This window comes from Carya illinoinensis, chromosome 14 (assembly GCF_018687715.1).
Source record: "Carya illinoinensis cultivar Pawnee chromosome 14, C.illinoinensisPawnee_v1, whole genome shotgun sequence".
Taxonomy (NCBI): domain Eukaryota; kingdom Viridiplantae; phylum Streptophyta; class Magnoliopsida; order Fagales; family Juglandaceae; genus Carya; species Carya illinoinensis.
In genome coordinates this window covers 19,020,897-19,040,853 of record NC_056765.1, presented here as the reverse complement: position 1 = coordinate 19,040,853, position 19,957 = coordinate 19,020,897, and positions in this window count along the sequence as shown.

Below are 19,957 nucleotides of genomic sequence, written 5' to 3'. Positions count from 1 at the left end.
CTACGCCCCATGTATCATGTTTCAGAAGAAAAAAAAAACAAAAACAAAAACTCTCAACCGAACCCTTCTTGCAAGAAATTAAGGTAGTACACTTAATGAAATAAAATTCTAGAACAATTCTTTTGTTTCATTAAACGAGCTAGCACACTTAATGAAAACTCTAAAACAATTCTTTTGTTTTATGAGACCAACTAGCACACTTGCAAGAAATTAAGGTAGTACACTTAATGAAATAAAACTCTAGAACAATTCCTAGCATACTTAATAAAAACTGCCAAACACCAAAGCATTTCAGCCTTTAATAAAAACTGCCGTACACCAAAGCCTTTCAGCCCCTTCCCCCTCTACTCTTTCTTCGTTCTCTAAGCTCCTTTTTATAGCCGTGTGTCTCAGCAATCCAGCTGTCTTGTGAGCTCTCCATGTGTTGCTATGTTATTTTAAAATTCAAAGCAAATGTGCAGCCCATGCTTCCGTAGTGTTCTTCCATGTGTAGAAGCAAGAAAGCTGAAATGAACAGCTTGCCTTCCAGCTGTCTTCTGTCTACAACAGCTCTTCGTGTCTTGTGAGCTCTCCATGTGCTACTATGTTATTGTAGAAGCAAGAAACCTGAAATGAACAGCTTGCCTTCCAGCTGTCTTCCATCTACAACAGCTCTTCGTGTAAAAAGTGTTTTCTCATCCAAGTTTTCTATTTCAACTCCCTTTTCTTGTGGTTCCTTTCCATATTTGTCCTCCATAGAACCATCAAATAATCATCTGTGATTTCAACCTCCTCCAAGTGATCGCTAATTTTGAAGTGGACCCTTGATACAACATGAAGAGAGGTATGGTGATGAATGTGCATGTTAAGAATTATTGCATAATTATGTTATAGTTGTAAATTAAGCATAAACATGATATCAATTATTTACAAATCATAACTCATATTTATTCTTATTAACCATTTTTCCATCTAAAACCAATAACAATGTCACGAGGAATTTAAAATATATTGGTTTTAAACAGCTAAAATATGCAATATTTCAGCTCAATCACACCCCCCCAACTAGCTTTTTGCTAATCCTTGAGCAAAATAGTGAAAATTAATTGAGATGAAAATTGCATAAAGCTCGAGATTCAAACAAAAGCAATCAAACATAATTCTGAATTCTCACAAAAGTGACACGTTACCATTCAACCCCCAAGGGCTATACCCATCAAGACTATCTCAACAATCTTTCACATAGAATTGAGGCAAATTTCTTAGAACTCAAATGTGTGTGTAGAGCTAAACCGGTTGTGTGTTCCTTATTACCAACCATGATTTGTCATAGGATTTTTTAACCTTAAGATTAATCATTGCTGATTCTAACTACCTCAAAGCCCAAGGGACTAGTAGTTTTCACGCCAAACTCTGTTTTTAAAGATTGAACACTCAACTCCCAAAGTCTTGGGTAATTGTTTCTAGCCCTTTTACTTAGGAAAGTTCATTATGTCGCCTTTATTCCAATTTTTTTTTTTTATCGAATCTCTCTCTATTTCTTTTTTTAGCATGGCTCGGTAGTCCTGCAGTTTACTTCTCCCGTGTTAAATCAATGAATAGTAAATAAGAAAGACTACAAGCTTAAGCATATGCAAAATGTCCTTCAAAATTTTGTCTTTCGTTCTACAAAAATCTTATCAAGTCTCATCTTAATAAGTATAGTATCCAGGTGTTTCAAGCTACTCATCAACAAAATATGATGGATCAAAAAAATTCATGTTCTATGCTTAAGCTTGAAAATAAATTTTTACAAAATGATTCCACTCAACTACTCCACCAAAATGCTCAAATTCCACAAAATAACAGAATTGGAGTGTGTGTCAATCATATATGTATCAATGCATATCATATTAATTTTTTTTTAATTTTTAATTTTTTTTATAATTATTATCTGTGCACACACGCTACCCCCCAACTAGTGAGAGACATGGTCCTCAATGAATCGAATGAAAGAAAACAAAATGCACAGAAATAAGCAAGCAAAACAACAACAAAAATCAACATGAAATATAAAATCAAAGCAAAGTAACAAATAATAGTAATAATAATAATAGAAAATTGCAAGTAAAGAAAACTGTAAAGAGAGAAAAATCAAAACACTTCCCTGGAATCTTGCACAAGCAAGATCTCTTCATGTGGATCAAAAACCTTCAGAAATGACTTTAGACGTTGTCCGTTGATAGTGAAACAATTTCTATTTTTTGGATTGACAATGTCTACCGCACCATGAGGATAAACCTTCTTTATAATGTACAGACCACTCCACCAGGATTTCAATTTATCAGGAAAAATATGTAAGCGAGAGTTGTAAAGAAGAACTTCCTAGCCAAGTGTAAAATGCTTTGGATGAATTTTCTGATCATGTAAAATTTTCATGTGTTCCTTTGTCAGCTGAGCATTGTCATAAGCATTCCGACGAGTTTCATCCAATTCATTCATCTGCAATTTTCTCAACCCTGAAGTTTCATCAAGTGACAAGTTAACATATTTTATGGCCCACAAAGCTCGATGTTGAATATCAACAGGTAAATGACAAGATTTACCATAAATTAATCGATAAGGAGACATTCCTAGATTAGTTTTAAAAGCTGTCCTATAGGCTCACAAAGTATCAAGAAGCTTAATCGATCAATCTTTCCTATTAGGATTTACCGTTTTCTCCAGAATGATTTTTATTTCTCTATTTGCCAATTCAGCTTGCCCATTTGTTTGGGGGTGATAGGGGGTGGAAACTCGATGTGTGATACCATATCTTTTTACAAGTATAGAAAATGGTTTATTGCAAAACTGAGAACCCCCACCACTAATGATAACCTTGGGCATGCCAAACTGAGCAAACAAAGATTGTAAAAATTTTAGTACAACATGATGGTCATTGGTTTTGCAAGCAATGGCCTCAACCCACTTTGAAACATAGTCCACATCCAATAAAATATATGTGTTTCCAAAAGAACCCGAAAAATGTCCCATGAAGTCTATTCCCCAACAATCAAAGATTTCTAAAGTAAGAATGAGGGAAAGGGGTATCATGTTTCTTTTGCTAATGGCTCCCAACTTTTGACAAGAATCACATGCTTTGCAAAAATTATAAGCATCCTTAAACATGGAAGGCCAATAAAAACCGCTTTGTAAAATTTTTGCCACTGTTTTCTTTGCTGAAAAATGACCACCACATGCACCCATATGACAAAATCTCAATACTAAAGAAAACTCATCATCAGGAATGCATTTTCAAATCAATTGGTCTGAACAATATTTGAAAAGATAAGGGTCATCAAAGTAGAAATGTTTTACCTCAGATAGAAACCGACGCTTATCTTGGGTTGACCATTCAAAAAGCATTTGCTCAGTCACCAGATAATTAACTATGTCAGCATACCAGGGAGCTCTATTGATCACAAACAGCTGCTCATCCAGAAAACTATCATCAAAAGGAAGGCTAACATTTGAAAATGAGGATGATGTCAATCTAGAGAGGTGGTCAGCTATCACGTTTTCAACTCCTTTCTTGTCCTTAATGTTGATGTTGAACTCTTGAAGTAGTAGAATCCAGCGAATCAAGCGTGATTTTGCATCTTTCTTAGCCAACAAATACTTAAGAGCAGAGTGGTCAATGAAAATAGTAACAAGAGAACCAAAAATGTAAGCCCGAAATTTATCAAGTGCAAAAACCACTGCAAGCAATTCTTTTTCAGTAATGGTATAATTTTTCTGGGCATCATTCAAGGTTCTACTGGCATAATAAATCACAAAAGGTCTATTATCCACACACTGCCCCAAAATAGCTCCTAAGGCATAATCACTTGCATTTTTCATGATTTCAAAGGGAAGGTCCCACTGCAGGAGTTGCATAATAGGGGCAGTGGTAAGCGATTGCTTAAGGGTATCAAAAACTTTTTGGCACTCATCAATCCAAATAAATTCAATATCATTTTGTAAAAGTGTGCACAAAGGTTTTGCAATAGAACTGAACCCTTGAATAAACCGCCTATAAAAGCCAACATGACCAAAAAAGGAACGAATATCCTTAACTGTCCTAGGGATAGAAAGTTTAGATATTAATTCAATTTTTGCATTGTCGACCTTTATACCTTCAGAAGAAACAATATGTCCTAAGACAATGCCCTGAGTAACCATAAATTGACATTTCTCCCAATTAAGTAAAAGATTTTTTCCTCACATCTCTGGAGAATACGTGCCAAATTATACAAACAACTATCAAAAGATTTTTCAAAAACAGAGAAATCATCCATGAATATTTCACAAATATCATCAATCATGTCAGAAAAAATATTCATCATGCATCTCTGAAAAGTAGCTGGAGCATTACACAAACCAAAAGGCATTCTGATAAAAGCAAAGGTGCCAAAAGGACAAGTAAAAGTGGTTTTCTCCTTATCCTCAGGCGATACAGCAATTTGATAATAACCAAAGTATCCATCCAATAAGCAATAAATTGAATTACCAGTCACTCTTTCTAAAATTTGATCCAAGAAAGGTAGAGGACAATGATCCTTACTACTGGCTGAATTGAGTTTTCTATAATCAATGCACATTCTCCAACCAGTAACCATTCTAGTTGGTATCAATACACATTCCATCTTGCACCTGCAAATTGTACTTCAAGTGGTAAAGAAGAATCTGCAAAACAGTCCAAAAATTCAGCATGGTCAGTTTTTTCATCAAGTAAAAATTCATGTGTCTAAAAAATAGAATCATTATCAGAGAAAGGAAAAGTTGAGCAAATAAATTCTGTTGGTGTCAAACTCTCCACAGCATTCAAATCACTTGTGTCATCAAAATGAGCTAGCATCTTGCAAGCATTGAAAACGTTCAATTCAAGTGCCATGTTCCCAAAAGTAAGTTTCAGAACTCCACTCTGCAATTAATCAAAGCATTTGATGTGGCTAGAAATGGTCTTCCAAGGATGACAGGAGAATGGTAAATAGTGGAGGCTGGCTGCTGCATATCAAGAACTACAAAATCTACTGGGTAGTAAAATTTTTCCACCTGGACCAACACATCCTCTACAATACCCCTCGGCTCCGTAACTGATCTGTCAGCCAACTGTAGCATGATTGAGGTCTTTTTTAGCTCACCCAATCCTAACTGCTCATACACTGAGAATGGTAGTAAGTTCACACTACTCTCCAAATCAAGTAAAGCTCTCCCAATGCGTGACTCGCCGATCATAATGGAAATGTTAGGAGAGCCGAGATCTCCAAACTTCTAAGGAGTCTCGCTCAATATCAATGCACTGACTTGCTCCGTTAGGAAAGTTTTCTTCTTAACATTCAACTTCCTTTTCACTGTGCACAAGTCCTTCAAAAATTTTGCGTACAAAGGCACTTGTTGTATGGCATCCAAAAGTGGAATATTAATCTTTACTTGCTTGAAAATCTCCTGAATCTCAAAGTGGTATTTGTTCTTTTGGCCAACTGCCAATCTCTGAGGATAGGGAACCACAGGTTGGTACCCCTTACTAGTTTCAGTATCTGCACTCATAGGTTTCTTCAGTTCTGGTCTCACTACCTCTGGTTCTTTTTCAACTTCATCAGTCTCTGCTGCATCTTTAGGTGTAGGAGCAACTACCTTTGTGTCTAAGGCCATCTCAAGTTGGGGAACTTCCTTCCCACTTCTCAAAGTAAGAACGGCTTTCGCTGTCTCAATAACGTCCCCTAAGACATTATGCACTTGATGTTGTTGTTGTCTGTATACTTGAGGATTAGGCTGAGGCTGTGCTGGAAATTTTCCTTTCTCTAGAGTGCTCAAGGTCGTGCTCATCTTATTAACAGTGCCACGCAACTCATTTATGGCCTGAGTGTTCTGATTGTTTGTGGTAGCTTGAATTTGCATGAATTGCTAAAGTGTATTGGCCATCTGTGTCATATTATCATCTAGAGATTTCTTTGCAAATGATTGAGGCTGAGAATTTTGAGTAGATACATAAGGCTGAAATCCAGGAGGAGCCACAAAATGATAGCTCTGAGAACTCTGATATGGATGATACTGGTGCTGAGGAGCACCCTGATGAAATGGATGCTGCTGAGATGGTGGAGACAGGCCAGGCTGATCGTTTCTCCATGAGAAATTTGGATGATTCCTCCACCCCGAATTATATGTGTTGGAGAAAGGCTGATTCTGTACTTTGTTAATCCAGTTAGCTGATTGCATCTGCTCAGATCCACTTTCTTGAAATACTAGCATAATTAGGCAATCTGGGGTCTTATGTTTTGAATCAACACATATAGAACATGCCTCTACTACTTTCACAGCCTTCACTTTTTCCAATTCCATGACCTCCAGTCTTCTGGTTAAAGCAGTTATTCAAGCTTGAACATCAGTGTCTTCCTTAAGCTCATATTTACCCCCTCCAAAAATAGCCCTTAGTGGCTATGCTGTTAACGGCACTCAATCAGTATGAGTGTTTCACTGTTGTGCGCTCTCAGCAAGATAGTCAAAAAATGATAGTGCTTCATCAAGTTCCTTACTAAAGAATTCTCCATTGCACATCATCTGAACAAACTGCTTGCATTCTGGAGTGAGAACAGTGTAAAAATAGCTCACCAACCTCCAAGATTCGAAGCCATGATGTGGACAGATATTTATCAAATCCTTAAATTTTTCCCAACTGGCCTGAAAAGTCTAATCAGGTTTCTGATTGAATTGACTAATTTGCTCTTGCAAAAACTAAATTCTCTGAAAAGGAAAAAAAAATTGTAAGAATTCACGCTGCATATCAGACCAACTAGAGATAGAATTAGACCTCAAAGAATTAAACCAAATCTTCGCTTTATCCTTTAAAGAGAAAGGAAATAAACGAAGTCTAATAAATTCATCAGTAATGATCCTAGTAATAAAAGTAGTGCAAGCCAACTCAAAATCTGTCAAGTGCTGGTAAGGATTCTCAGAATCCATCCCGTGGAACTGAGGTATCACTGACATCATACCATACTTAATAGAAAAATTAGGTGCATCATTAGGTAAAATAATGCATGAAGGTGTAGTGGTGCAAGCGGGTTGCAAATAATCCTTAAGAGTGCATGGTGCAGGTGCAGCCATGTTTTGTTCAATTTCAATATCCTCGCTCATAGAAGAGACAGAAGAGCTATCTATCTCTGAGCTATGTATACTACTATCAACATTTGATGTGACTCTAAGCAACCTATTTGAACTGTCTCTCACCCATGACATGAAACATCAATCTAAATAGCATAAATAAGATTCAAGTGACTGAGTGGTTGATGCAAATGAGATGTGTAACTGGAGATAAGATAGTAAAAATAAATTAAATTAAATTAAAAATAAAATAACAAGTTTAAATTTAAGTTACACAACTTTTCCCCGGCAACGGTGCCAAAAACTTGACTCACTCAAAAATGAGTAGTACAAAGGCTATCCCAAGTGCAGGAGGATGTCATGTAATAATTAGGAATAAATTCCTAGATTGTCTCCTTAGGGAAAGTTACTTAAAATCAAACTCGTTTAAAAATGGTGGAAATATTCACTAAGAAAAAAATAAAAATAATGGTATGTGCAATGGATGGAAGAGTGCAAGAATGAAAAAGGGCACTAGTCATGGACTAGATTTAGGGCTGTTTATACGGGCCAGATAAAATCCGGCCCGGCCCAGAAATCTGGATAACCGGATTCCGGTTCCGGTTTTCGGCCCGGGTCAAATCCGGGCCGAAACCCGCAATGATAATAACCGGTACATCCGGTCCGGACCCGGGTATGAAACCCGGGTTCCGTATTTAATACCCGGTACAACTGGGTTTGTATAAAAGAGGGAAATACCCCCCCGGTCCCCGATCGAGTGTCCCAGTCCCGATTCTCTCTCTCTGTCTTTCTCTCAAGCGGAAGGAGCTAAGAAACCCTAGCCGCCGCAGTGTCACAAGCAACCCATCTCCCCCCCTCGAGTCCCGACCACCCCTTTCTCTCTCTCTCTCTCTCTCTCTCTCTCTCTCTCTCTCTCTCTCTCTCTCTCTCTCTCTCTCTCTCTCTCTCTCTCTCTCTCTCTCTCTCTCTCACATGAAATCTAGCTTTGGAACCCTATCCATCGCCGTTTCCCCCCTGGGTTTTTCACTATCTCGCCGAAGATGATCCCTCTGTTTTGAGCGCCGAATCCCTTGCCATCGCCGTCATCCTCGTGACCCAAAGGTTTGTTCTCTGCAATTTGGGTCCTTTTTGTCGATTTGGATATGTTTAGCTTTTGTTCTCTACTACAGCTTGTGTAGCTTTTGTTCATGCCAGATCTATTGCATCCTTGTTCAAATATTTTAGGGTTTTTTTTCCTGTTGTTACTTTGTTAATTTGGGTATGTTTTGATGATAATGTTTGAATGTAAAAGATTTAAGGAAATATTTTTGGAGTTATAACTGTGAAAATACTTGTTGTCTTTTAATTTTGTGATTATATTTGGTTATTCTCATGATATATAGATATTAGTTTAATGATACATGAAATTAGTAGTTGATTTGAGCCTTATATTGATATCAATATCTGGTTTGTGAATGGTTTCAGTCAATATGATGCAAAATGTGTTCAATGTTTAGGTAGACAGAGGGTCAAGGTTTTGGAAAGCATGTTGCTTGTCTGATATAACAGAGTTCTTTATGGGAAGCTCTTCGTGTAAAAAGTGTTTTCTCATCCAAGTTTTCTATTTCAACTCCCTTTTCTTGTGGTTGCTTTACATATTTGTCCTCCATAGAACCATCAAAGTAATCATCTGTGATTTCAGCCTCCTCCAAGTGATCTCTAATTTTGAAGTGGACCCTTGATACAACATGAAGAGAGGTATGGTGATGAATGTGCATGTTAAGAATTATTGCATAATTATGTCATAGTTGTAAATTAAGCATAAACATAATATCAATTATTTAAAAATCACAACTCGTATTTATTCTTATTAACTATTTTTCCATCTAAAACTAATAATAATGTCACGAAAAATTTAAAATACATTGGTTTTAAATAGCTAAAATATGCAATATTTCATCTCAATCACTTAAGACTAGGCTGCCCAGCTGGCAGTTCCCTTTGGAGAATAGTAGAAAAAATCCATTGCACCTTGGTGAATGCTTTCTGGAGTCTCAAAAACAACGTCATTCGAATGCATTTCTATCACACGCTTTTGTCTCTTGTTGGCTAGGCAAGCATGAAAACATTTTAAGTTTCGGTCACCATCAACCTGCCATTTTAGTTTAGCCATTTGAGCCAATCAAGTCTCTCCCCGGCGCCTCCAAGTTGCCAGGTTCGAAGCTACCAAATACAGCTCTCTCTCCAAGTCTTCCAACCAATTTAATTGAAGCTTTTGCTCTATCTCCTCAACTTGTTTTTCAAGAGCATCAATACGGCCCAAAGACCCTTTTATTCCACTCCCTCAATGCCACCTTGCTCTGCTTTAATTTCATAGCCAAAATTTGAAAAGCCGAACCACAAGCCTAAGAAGTCGAGGTAGTCCAAAAACACTCCAAAAAATTATGATGATCCACCCACATCTGTTGGAATCGAAAAGGAGATGGCCCATAAGAGAAAGGATCTTTCTTGAACTCAATAAACATGGGAGCATGGTCTGAAGTAGATCTTAGCAGGTATGAACAAATAACATTTGGAAATAAAGAGAGAAAGGAGGCATCTATAAGAACACGACGAGACGTGCCCAAGAGCGAGCAAGGCCAAATCACCCATTGCAACAAGAATAAGCACTCCCTTTCATAGCCATTTCAGTCAAACCTCCTTAATGTATCCAGTTATTAAAATCCTCCATATCCATAATAGGACGAGGCCTATCTTTCTTTCATTCTGAATCATTACAGATAATATGAAAATCACCAACAAAAACACAAGGGTCTAAACCCAAATTATTAATACTGAGATCATCCCACAAGTTGTGCCATTTGGCACAGATCACTATAAGCAAAAACTTCTTAGAACTTTCACCTACTCTAATAGAAATAAATTGCATTCTCATTTGAACCAAATTCACCTCAATAGTACCATCCTAAAAAATCCATATCCCCCCCCCCCCCCCAGCCTCATTTGAAATAAAATTATCAAATTTTAGAACTCATGTTATTCTACAAGCAACATCAAGGTTTTGAAAAGGTTCCAAAATAGCAACAGCTTTCAGCTTCAACTTACTAATCAACTGTTTTAACCTACTTTTAGAGGTACCAACCCCCCTAATATTCCATACAAAAATGGGATCAATCATCAAGAGAGATTTGAATATCGGCAAGAACCCGAGAAGAACTTCTAATTTTAACAAAAGTCTTTTTCTTATACTTCTTTTTACCTTCATTGACCTCAGACTCCATAAGATAATCTTTATCTTGTGGGAAGACCTCTGGATATATATCTGGTTCCGACTCCAAAGCAATAGCGTCCAGAATAAGCGACTCCTAAACTGGCACATCAGTAGGTTCCTCTTCACTAAGCTTATCATTTTGAACCACAAATAGTAAATAAGAAAGAGCCACCCCTCACTACCCATAATCACTGGGTCCACTATCTGTTCTGAAAAACCAACCATAGAAGACTCCCCTAGCACAAATTCTATAACAAAGTTCACAACACACGCTGGGATGCTCAGTTCCGTATTAGTTTGCTTAGTGACATCTTTTTCTAAAATTAACTGAGCATCACCAAAGAGGTCAGACTGCACCACTGTGGTTTTCATAACAAGAGCCGAAGCACCTTCTTTCTCTGACAGTAATAGAATACCCCTTGTGGGATCGGATAGAGAATCATCCGCAAAGACACATGGTTTCATCACAAGATCTATAATAGGTTCCACAACCTCTTCAGTCAATTTCTGCCCTTTCTTCCATACCCGAGCTTTCATAATCATCACAGTTTTAACTGCTCGACAAGTCTAAGAGTTATGGCCTTGCATTCTACACTTGCAACAATAGGCAAGGAGAGTTTCATACATAATATTTTGCTTCCTAGTAGTAGGCAAACCTGGTTCCCCAATCCAAAAGTGAGTCAATGGTTCCTTGGCAGCATCAACTTCTACGCACAACCTTGCACCATCTGTTCTCGTAATGCAACGAGTCGGATTATTCCGACGTACCAATAGGAGCCATAAGAGTAGTCTTAAAAAAAAAAAAAAAGCTTCACGATAATAATTGGGAGGAAGACCTAAAAGAGAAATCCATACTAGTACCCAAGAGGACTCTTTGTCCTCATCAAATTTAGGTGTCTAGCGAAAGGCATGATAGAAAATCCCATTGATCTCACAAAAATCCCACGACAAAGTTTTAGCGAAATTGGCTTCATTAGCCATATGCACTAAGACATTACAAGGCTGTCGCATGGAAGAAAGCATCAGCGTGGCCGAAAGACCCTAGCTGCTATGAATGAAGGCACGGACTACATCCAACAAAGGTTGCTGCTTCAAGAACTTGAGGACAACTTAATATCATAATGGATCCACAGATCATGCAATTTCTTCCCTGGAAAACTGAAAGTAAACCTCACCATGAACAATCTTCAGAGCAAGAGGCGTTAGCACCATCTCTGGGATGGGCTAAGGGACAGAAACAACCAGGTCAAGAATTGTACCACCGTCAATGGCTACCATGCAACCTGACATGAAGATCAACACATGCGGCAAGAGAAGCCCTAATCGCTCGTAGAGAGAAAAAGGGCAAAATAATGATGGATTTGGTTCAATAATAACTAAAATAACTCAGTTAAATATAAATTTTGGACTTCAAGGATATTTCGACAATTTCAAATGGATTTGGCTCGATTAACATCATCTATTAAAATTAGAACAAGGTTTAGGGTCCGTGACTAAAATTAAATATTTGACTAACCCTAGAGGAGTCGAGTGGGTTGTTCACAATATTCCATATACGACTGTAATATTGTTAACTAATACATTATATTCTTTATCATTAATGCATTAATTAAACTACAAAAAAAATTATATATATATATATATATATATTAAGTAAAAAATTATATATATATCACACATTCACTTTGTTACGTGATTGTAACTAACATTACACTAGCAAAAAATTCTTTTTAGTCAAAATTTAATTATCATCCTCATAAATACTTTACATTGGACCATCATCCCTCATTTTATTAATTTTTGAGTTTGCTGTCGTTATTTTTCAAGGGTAGCCCTCGTGGGTGGCCACCATTAACCACCTAGTTTGGGGGCGCAACTAGGGCTACCACAAGGTGGCAGGGTGGATACCACTCCTATACTAAGCCTTCTTATTTTTTTTTTTTTCCTTTTTTCTTTCTTCTTCTTCTTCTTCTTCTTCTTCTTCTTCTTCTTCTTTTTGTGTCAAAACAACACTAACGACTCAAGTTAGCAAGTTTTGGAATGCTTGACATCACTCCCTTTATGTTTATTCTTTTCTTTGCAAGAGCATTCCCAATGGATGCTCTATAATACAATTTTCTTTCAAATATAAAGAAGTTCTCTCAAAAGTGCCCTCCAATGGATCTTGTATTCCATTTTCAATTTACATTTTGCGATAGTACTCCCACAAGATGTGGAAGAAACTATTCATCATTGTAAACATTTTAAATTAGTTTATGTCTCCTCGTGCTAACTTTTTCCATTTCTTCAAAAGTCCTTTATTTTTATTTCAAACCCTCTCTCGTTCCCACACTTTCTTCTTTGTTTGGCACCAAAGACAAAACCAAAAGTTGAAGGCACCATTGTTAACGTCGTGTTTCATATTCCCTTGGGCAAGGTTACAATGACTCAAGTCTTCAATAATGGCCTGTAAAACTTCAAGGAGGTTGAAGCTAGGGGAGGGCGGCCTGGGGGCTGGGTAGCCTCCAATGCTAAAGTTAGTAAGGGTTTTGAGAAGATGGTAAATAAAACACTGAAGTAAAGAGTAGTGGGAGCCAAAGCCCTTTTCTTGTACCTACGTATTGGTATTTATACTGACATCCGAGGAGGGGGGCAGATCCTCTCTACCCTTGTAGGGAAAATTCCCTTACAACCATTTTCCTTCGACTTCACTCGTTTACTCCATCAGTCATATTTCTGCTCCAAAAACAACAAACCATAGTAATAGAAGCATCCTAATATTGCCAAAACATTAAGTCATATCCTATAATCATCTAATATAATAACCATTGTAGGTTCTGGGAATCACTCAAGTTATATACCATACTCAAAATGTTGCTGAAATTCAGATCAGGACTTTACTCCTCTCATGTAACAATTCTTAGGTTCTGGGTTTCTCTCAAATAACACCCCTAGGCACCAAGGTTTATTCAAATAATAACAACTCCATATCTTCTAGTGAGCTATTTTCTGAATGCAAACAAAAACACGCACATGAACCAGGCTAGATAACAAGAAACATTGTATGCCTATCGCCAAATTTAAGAAAAGCGAGAGAGTGTGGGGGAAGAGATGCCTGGCAGAGTTGAGCAGTGAGAGAAGCAGCTTCCTTAGCAACCGCAAGCCCCTTGTTATAAGACATCGAAGAAAATGCAGATACTGCGACTGCCACTATTATTACTACTCGAGAGGCCCTTATGGAGACTAGAGAAATAAGGGCTAGGTGTTTGTGAATTTGTGTCTTGATAAAGAGGTGATTTTGGGAACAAATCTAGAGCAATTTAATGTGACTAGAAGCTCAAGGCACCATATTCTTTCACAATTATCGAAAATTGATATTCTCATAATATACTTTGAGAATATTTTCATTATATAATCTCTTCTTTTTATTTTTTGAATTAATTTATATTTTAGTTTAGCTTATCAATTTGGATTAATTTAAAATATAACAAAATTATTTGATATTGTATATGGGAAGATATTACAAATATCAAAAAATATGAGGATATCATTGATAATTAGAAAAAATATTTGAAATGAATAAAAATATTAAAATATATAATATTTAAATTATATGGAGAAAAAATAGATAAGCTAATCTATGTTATATTATAAAAATTAGTATATAAAATAAAAAAATATATTTTAATGATGCGTTTTAAAAGATATGATGAAGAAGCTATTGAAAATGCTCTAAAACAACATAATAATAGCCGTGTCAGAAAGCCGGATGCTAATAAGACATAAAATAAAGATTACATTAAAATGAAAATAAAGAAAGATAGAGAATTGGTATATAACAACACCAAAAAGAGAGAACTTTTTTAATTTTTTAAAAAATGGATTTTACCTCAAATTTGACCAAGTTTCCATTATTTGAAGAAATTTTTTTGATTTTTTTTTTATATTTTACATCAAGTTTATTTTACTTTATTCATTGTGAATGCTCTTAATTTTGTTAGAAAGCCCAAGTCTCTGTGGGATCTATTTTTAAAGGTCCTTACAGACCTTACGTGTACTTTTTATACCTGCAACAACCTGTTCCAAGTGATTCGAAAATTAAGAACATCATTTTTACTCCATGTACGCCGCTGAAGATTTTTTTGTGGAATCGAAAGAGGAAGAATGATGATTTTTCAGCACGCTAGACTATCTCCAAACGAGCAGATGAAACTCTCCCAAATAAGTGTCCTCAACCTCTCACTTTTATTTTTATTCTTATTTTTAAAAAAATCACACTACAGAAAATGATTGCAAATTCTCACCCATGACCGTGTGGTTTACAAATTTACAAAGAATAGAGGACAAGATAGAACACCCTCGAGGCGAGGACTAAGTGTCCACTGTGCACTTTAAGTGCACAATGTACTGAGCCGGTCTTGCATGGCACCATAGTGCCACGCACGTACCACACATTGGGTGCACCTTGTCATGCACCCAATTGCTCACAGAACCCAGCCGCAAGCCCAGACCACCTGGGAGCTAACCCACCAAACTCCACCTGGTAGAGGCTAGCATTGTAAACTCCCATTCGCACCCAATGCCGCCCACTTGTCGTGCAACCGAGGGAGCTCGCCGACGGTAACTTTTGGACCACTGGCATCATCTATCCCCTCTAGCTTGCTCTCCAACCACTGCAACAGAACGATCGCCCACCCACTACAAAGCATGAACTGCGTTCAGAATGAACCCATAACAGACAACCATGAGCCACCTCTGCTCTTGCTGGTATTCATCGTCAAGATTGTAGGGGTTGTCTATCCCCAACGAGGCCCCTTGCAGCCATCGCGATTGGTCAACATCCACCAAAGAACCAAGGCCCAGCCTCCATGGCCAGTGCCCCCCCGAAGCCTTTCCTCGAACAACTTCAACGTGAACCAGCCTAGCCCTCGCTTACCCTAACCTATGACGTAAACAGGCAGGAGCAAATACATTAACAAACTGCCCGAACAAACTACCTACATGTGCAAGACAAGAAGTGGGATTAGCCCCAGGCTATCGCGACCTCCCCTATGGGGGAGAGCGAGTCCAACCCTGTGGCTGTTGGAACATTACCCCCATCCCTGTCACAGTGAAGGAGTGGATCGGTCCCAGCACCATCCGGATTACCTCCTAGCGGGACAAAATGGGTGGTTTGGCTTGAGGCACTTTGACCCCTCCCCGATGGAGTGTGAGTGGGTCCTTAATCGATCGAAGCTAGAGATTTACCTTCCTCTTGAGCATCAACAGGCAAGAGCAGGTCCAATTACATACTGCCGGAATAACCTACCTCCCTTGTGGGGAAGAGCAGGATTAGCCCCCAACCACCCGAATACCTACACTAACCTCAGCTACGACAAATAATGGACGTAGCACCAGTCTGGCCCTCACTTACCCTTCCCTGTGACATCAACAGGCGAGAGTGGGTATAGTTAATAACTACCCAAACAGACTATCTCCACGTGCAGGTCAATCGGCAAGATTAGCCCCGGGCTATCCTGACCTTCCCCATGGGGGAGAGTGAAGGTTGCTTGAACATTACCCTATCCCTGTCACAATGAAGGAGCAGATCAGTCGCAGCACCATCCAAATTACCTCCTAGCAAGACAAAATGGGCGATTTGGCTTGAGCCACTCCAACCCCTTCCCAATGGAGTACAAGCGGTCCTTAGTTGTTCGAAGCAAGAGATTTACCTTCCTTGTGAGCGTTAGCAAGTGGGAGCAGGTCTAGTTACAAACTTCCCGAATAGCCTACCTCCCCCGTGGGTAGAGCGGGATCGGCCCCCGGCCACCTGAATACCTACCCTGACCTCTACAACGGTGAAGAGTAGGTGCAGCACCAACCTGGCCCTCACTTATCCTTTCCTATGACGTCAACGAACAGGAGCAGGTATAGTCACTAACTGCCCGAATAGACTACCTCCACGTGCCGGTCAACAAGCAGGATTAGCCTCAGGCTATCTCAACCTCCCCCATAAGAGAGAGCAAGTCCAGCATTGAGGCTGCTCGAATATTACCCCATCCCCATCGCGATGAAGGAGCGGATCAATCACAACACCATCTGAATTATCTCCTAGCAGTACAAAAGGGGTTGTTTGGCTGGAGGCACTCTGACCCCTCCCTAATGGAGTGCGACCAGTCCTCAATCGTTCTAAGCTAGAGATTTACCATCCTCATGAGCTTCAACATGCAAGAGCGGGTCTAGTTACAGACTATCCGAATAACCTACCTCCCCTATGGGGGAGAGCAGGATCAACCCCAACCACCCGAATACCTACCCCAACCTCCGCCACAGCAAAGAGTGGGCGAAGCACCAACATGGCCCTCACTTACCCTTTCCTATGACGTCAAAGGGCAGGAGTAGGTACAGTCACTAACTGCTCGAACAGACTACCTCCACGTTTAGGTCAATAGGCAGGATTAGCCCCAGGCTATCCCGACCTCCCTTAGTCTAGCCTTAAGGCTACTCATTAGTGAAATTTTTCATCAATGGGATCTTCATCAGCGGAATCTCCATCAGCAGAAGCTCCACCAACGGAATCTCCATCAGCAAGGTCTCCATTAGTAGAATCTCCATGAGTAAAAGCTCCACCAGGGGAATCTCCATCAGTGGAATCTTCATCAAAGGAATCTCCATTGACGGGATCTTCATTAGCAAAATCTTCATCAATGGAGTCTTCATCAGCAGAATCTTAACCAAAATTGGCATCAATAAATTTGGCATCAACAGAACCTGCTGATAAATGATCAATTATGCGGTATTAACACTCTTAAATATCTTGGGTTAAAAGAGCTTTTATGTGTTAAAATAAGAGTATTAATTACATAATGTGAATTAACTTTGTTTGGCATGTGAAATGATATTTTACCTCTAATTAAATATAAATGCATTATGTTGTAGGGCTGACTAACATTTAAGTAAACTTACAATTGAATCTTGGCCCATTACAGGAGTGAAGCCCATTGAAGCTTGTAACCAAGGCTTACATCTGTACAAAATTTGTGAAGAAAAAGAAGGCAATTGGCAAGAGATTACATGCATTTAGTAATTGAGGTATTAGAAGCCGACATGATGGTAATGCAAGCAACAAATGATGTCCAAAGAAGAAATATAAAGAAAGCAACCCACATCACAAAATCGAAGCCCATACATGACTATTCTGTGAAGGAAAGAAGCTTAACCCATGAAGAATTCATAGGGGCAAACCATGATTTAATTGAAGACCCGACAGCAAGCTAACCTAAGGTGATTTTATGCAATCTTTCTAGAATCGAAGCCTAGGGACCATGAAGAGAAGCAGTTATGATGGAGAGGTTGTGATTCGTAGCAAGAAGAGAGCGAAGGAGAGAAGATTCCAAATATAAAAGGAAGAGGGATTTTCGGGTGAAGTTTTCATTTTATTTTTCTACACTTTCCTACTTTGTTCATAGGTGATTTTCATACAACTTTTGGATATTTTTCACTTTAGTATTTTTACTAGCTTGTGATGAAGATGATCGGCTAATTTCTATGGCTTGGGTTGTGGTAAAGCTTCTATGCTTCTCATTGTTGCTAGATTTTTGTTGATTTAATTTCACACCTTACTTTGTTTGATGACTGAATTTTAATGAGCGAAAGTTGATAAATCTCTTACTCTTATTTGTTGTTTTGTTGTTGACACTAGGCACTACAAAACCTTGAATTAATCAAAGATTTTCATCAAGTGAGTGTTAAATGAATTTTGTTTGATGATTAGCGAGAATATTTTAATTATAGGTCTCGGCACTTTTTATCTTGAGATTAAAATTTCCACATTTTGTTTTATTAATGCCTTAATTGGCTTAATAGAAAAGAAAAACAAAAGTTACAACTCTGAGACCCTCAAAGTTCAACCATATATTCCATTTTCAACAAATCCTTCATTGTGACTATAATAATTCCCCTTTCACTTACTGTTTTCATAAAAATAAAAATCTAAAAAGAATTTTACATAGCATTTTACATCATCATATTTTACAAGAAATCTTCACAAATACTCTAATAATCATTTGTCCTTATGGAAAATGATCCTAAACTTATCCTTGATATAACTTGACATTTCTATCCTTGGAGGCACATCTGAGATCACGTCACCTGCATCAACAGAATCTGCCTCAATAGAATCTCCATCAACGAAATCTCCATCGATAGAATCTTCACCAAAGGAATTTTTATCGAAAAAAACTAACACTTTGACAATGCAAGAAAAGCAGTGGGGCAAAGCAAAAAGAAATCCAAGGAAAAGCGGCGAGACAAAGCAAAAGGAAAGAAAAAGGGCCCGGTGGGGTGACGTAGCTAAGGAAATTGGAGCAAAAAGAAAGTTGGCTAAAGGAAATAGGAACATAACAAAGGTAGCTAAAGGACATAGGAACGGAAGGAGCTGAGCTATGGAAATAGCAACGGAAGGAACAAAGCTGAGGAAATTGGAGCGGAGGGAAGGTGACTAAGGAAATGGGAGAGTTCAAGGAAATTAGGAGAACAAAGTGACGACAAGAAGGCTCGATGGGGTAGAACCCCACCTACAGGCCAACTAACGGAAAGACTGATGACCCAATAGAATGAGACAAGGTGAAATGAAAAGCAGGCTGGTAAAATTCCCATAGGACTGGTCCAATAGGAATTAGGTGTGCTACTCGCACCATACGGTGTGGGGTAGCCCCTCCTCGCACCCCACTCCACATAGGGGTGGCAGTGGGGTTTTTACATCTGCCCCCACCCCCCGCATCCTGGAGGTGGGGTTCGGGGCGAATTCCCAATCCGCCCCGCCTCATCTCCCCTTAAAATGTAAACTATATTCCACTAGGTTTAAAAATTAATTCTAGGTCCAAAAGTGATTAAAAATATGTTTTTATATTCAAATTATAAATTTAAATTTGTGAACATGACTACAATTTAAAAATTATATAGTTTTTAAATTTGCTAGTACATACTTTGTGAACAAATCTAACAAATTGTAATATACATACTTATATAGACAATTTGTAAAATAAAAATATTTATGTTTTTGTATATATAATATTTTTACATATATAATATATATATAAGGGGGGCCAGGGATGGGAAATGAGGGGTAAGGTTAGGCCCTCGCTGCCCCCCGCCCCAGCTAAGGGGGTTAGATGCAGGGCGAGATGTCCATCCTGCCATGTAGGGGTAGGGCAACCGGCGGCAGGGTAGCGGGGCCCCATTGCCCACCCTTAATAGAAATTGGCGGAGTAACTACAAGGAAATTTTCTCTTGGCCCATGGGAGTTCCTAGGCCCAGCCCCTTGGGGGGGCTCCACAAGGAGAGAGGAAGCATGAAGAGAAGGAAAGGGTACAAGGGCAAGGGGAGCAGTACAGGCAGAGGATGGTAATAAGAGGAGAGGAAAAAGTGACGATGTGACATAAAGATGTCAAGAGAAGTGACTTGTGAAAGGGCTACATGATATAAAGGGAGGGAGATCTACAGAGGGAGGATCTTTTTGGACAATTCAAACTTTGGGCCAGATTTCAGTGGGAAAAATCTTCATCATCTTCAACCCGATGAGAGAAAGACTCCAATGTTGAGAGAAAAACGAGAGGGAAGAGATCCATTGTATAGTAAGGATGAGAGGCTATGAGAGACTGTAACCGA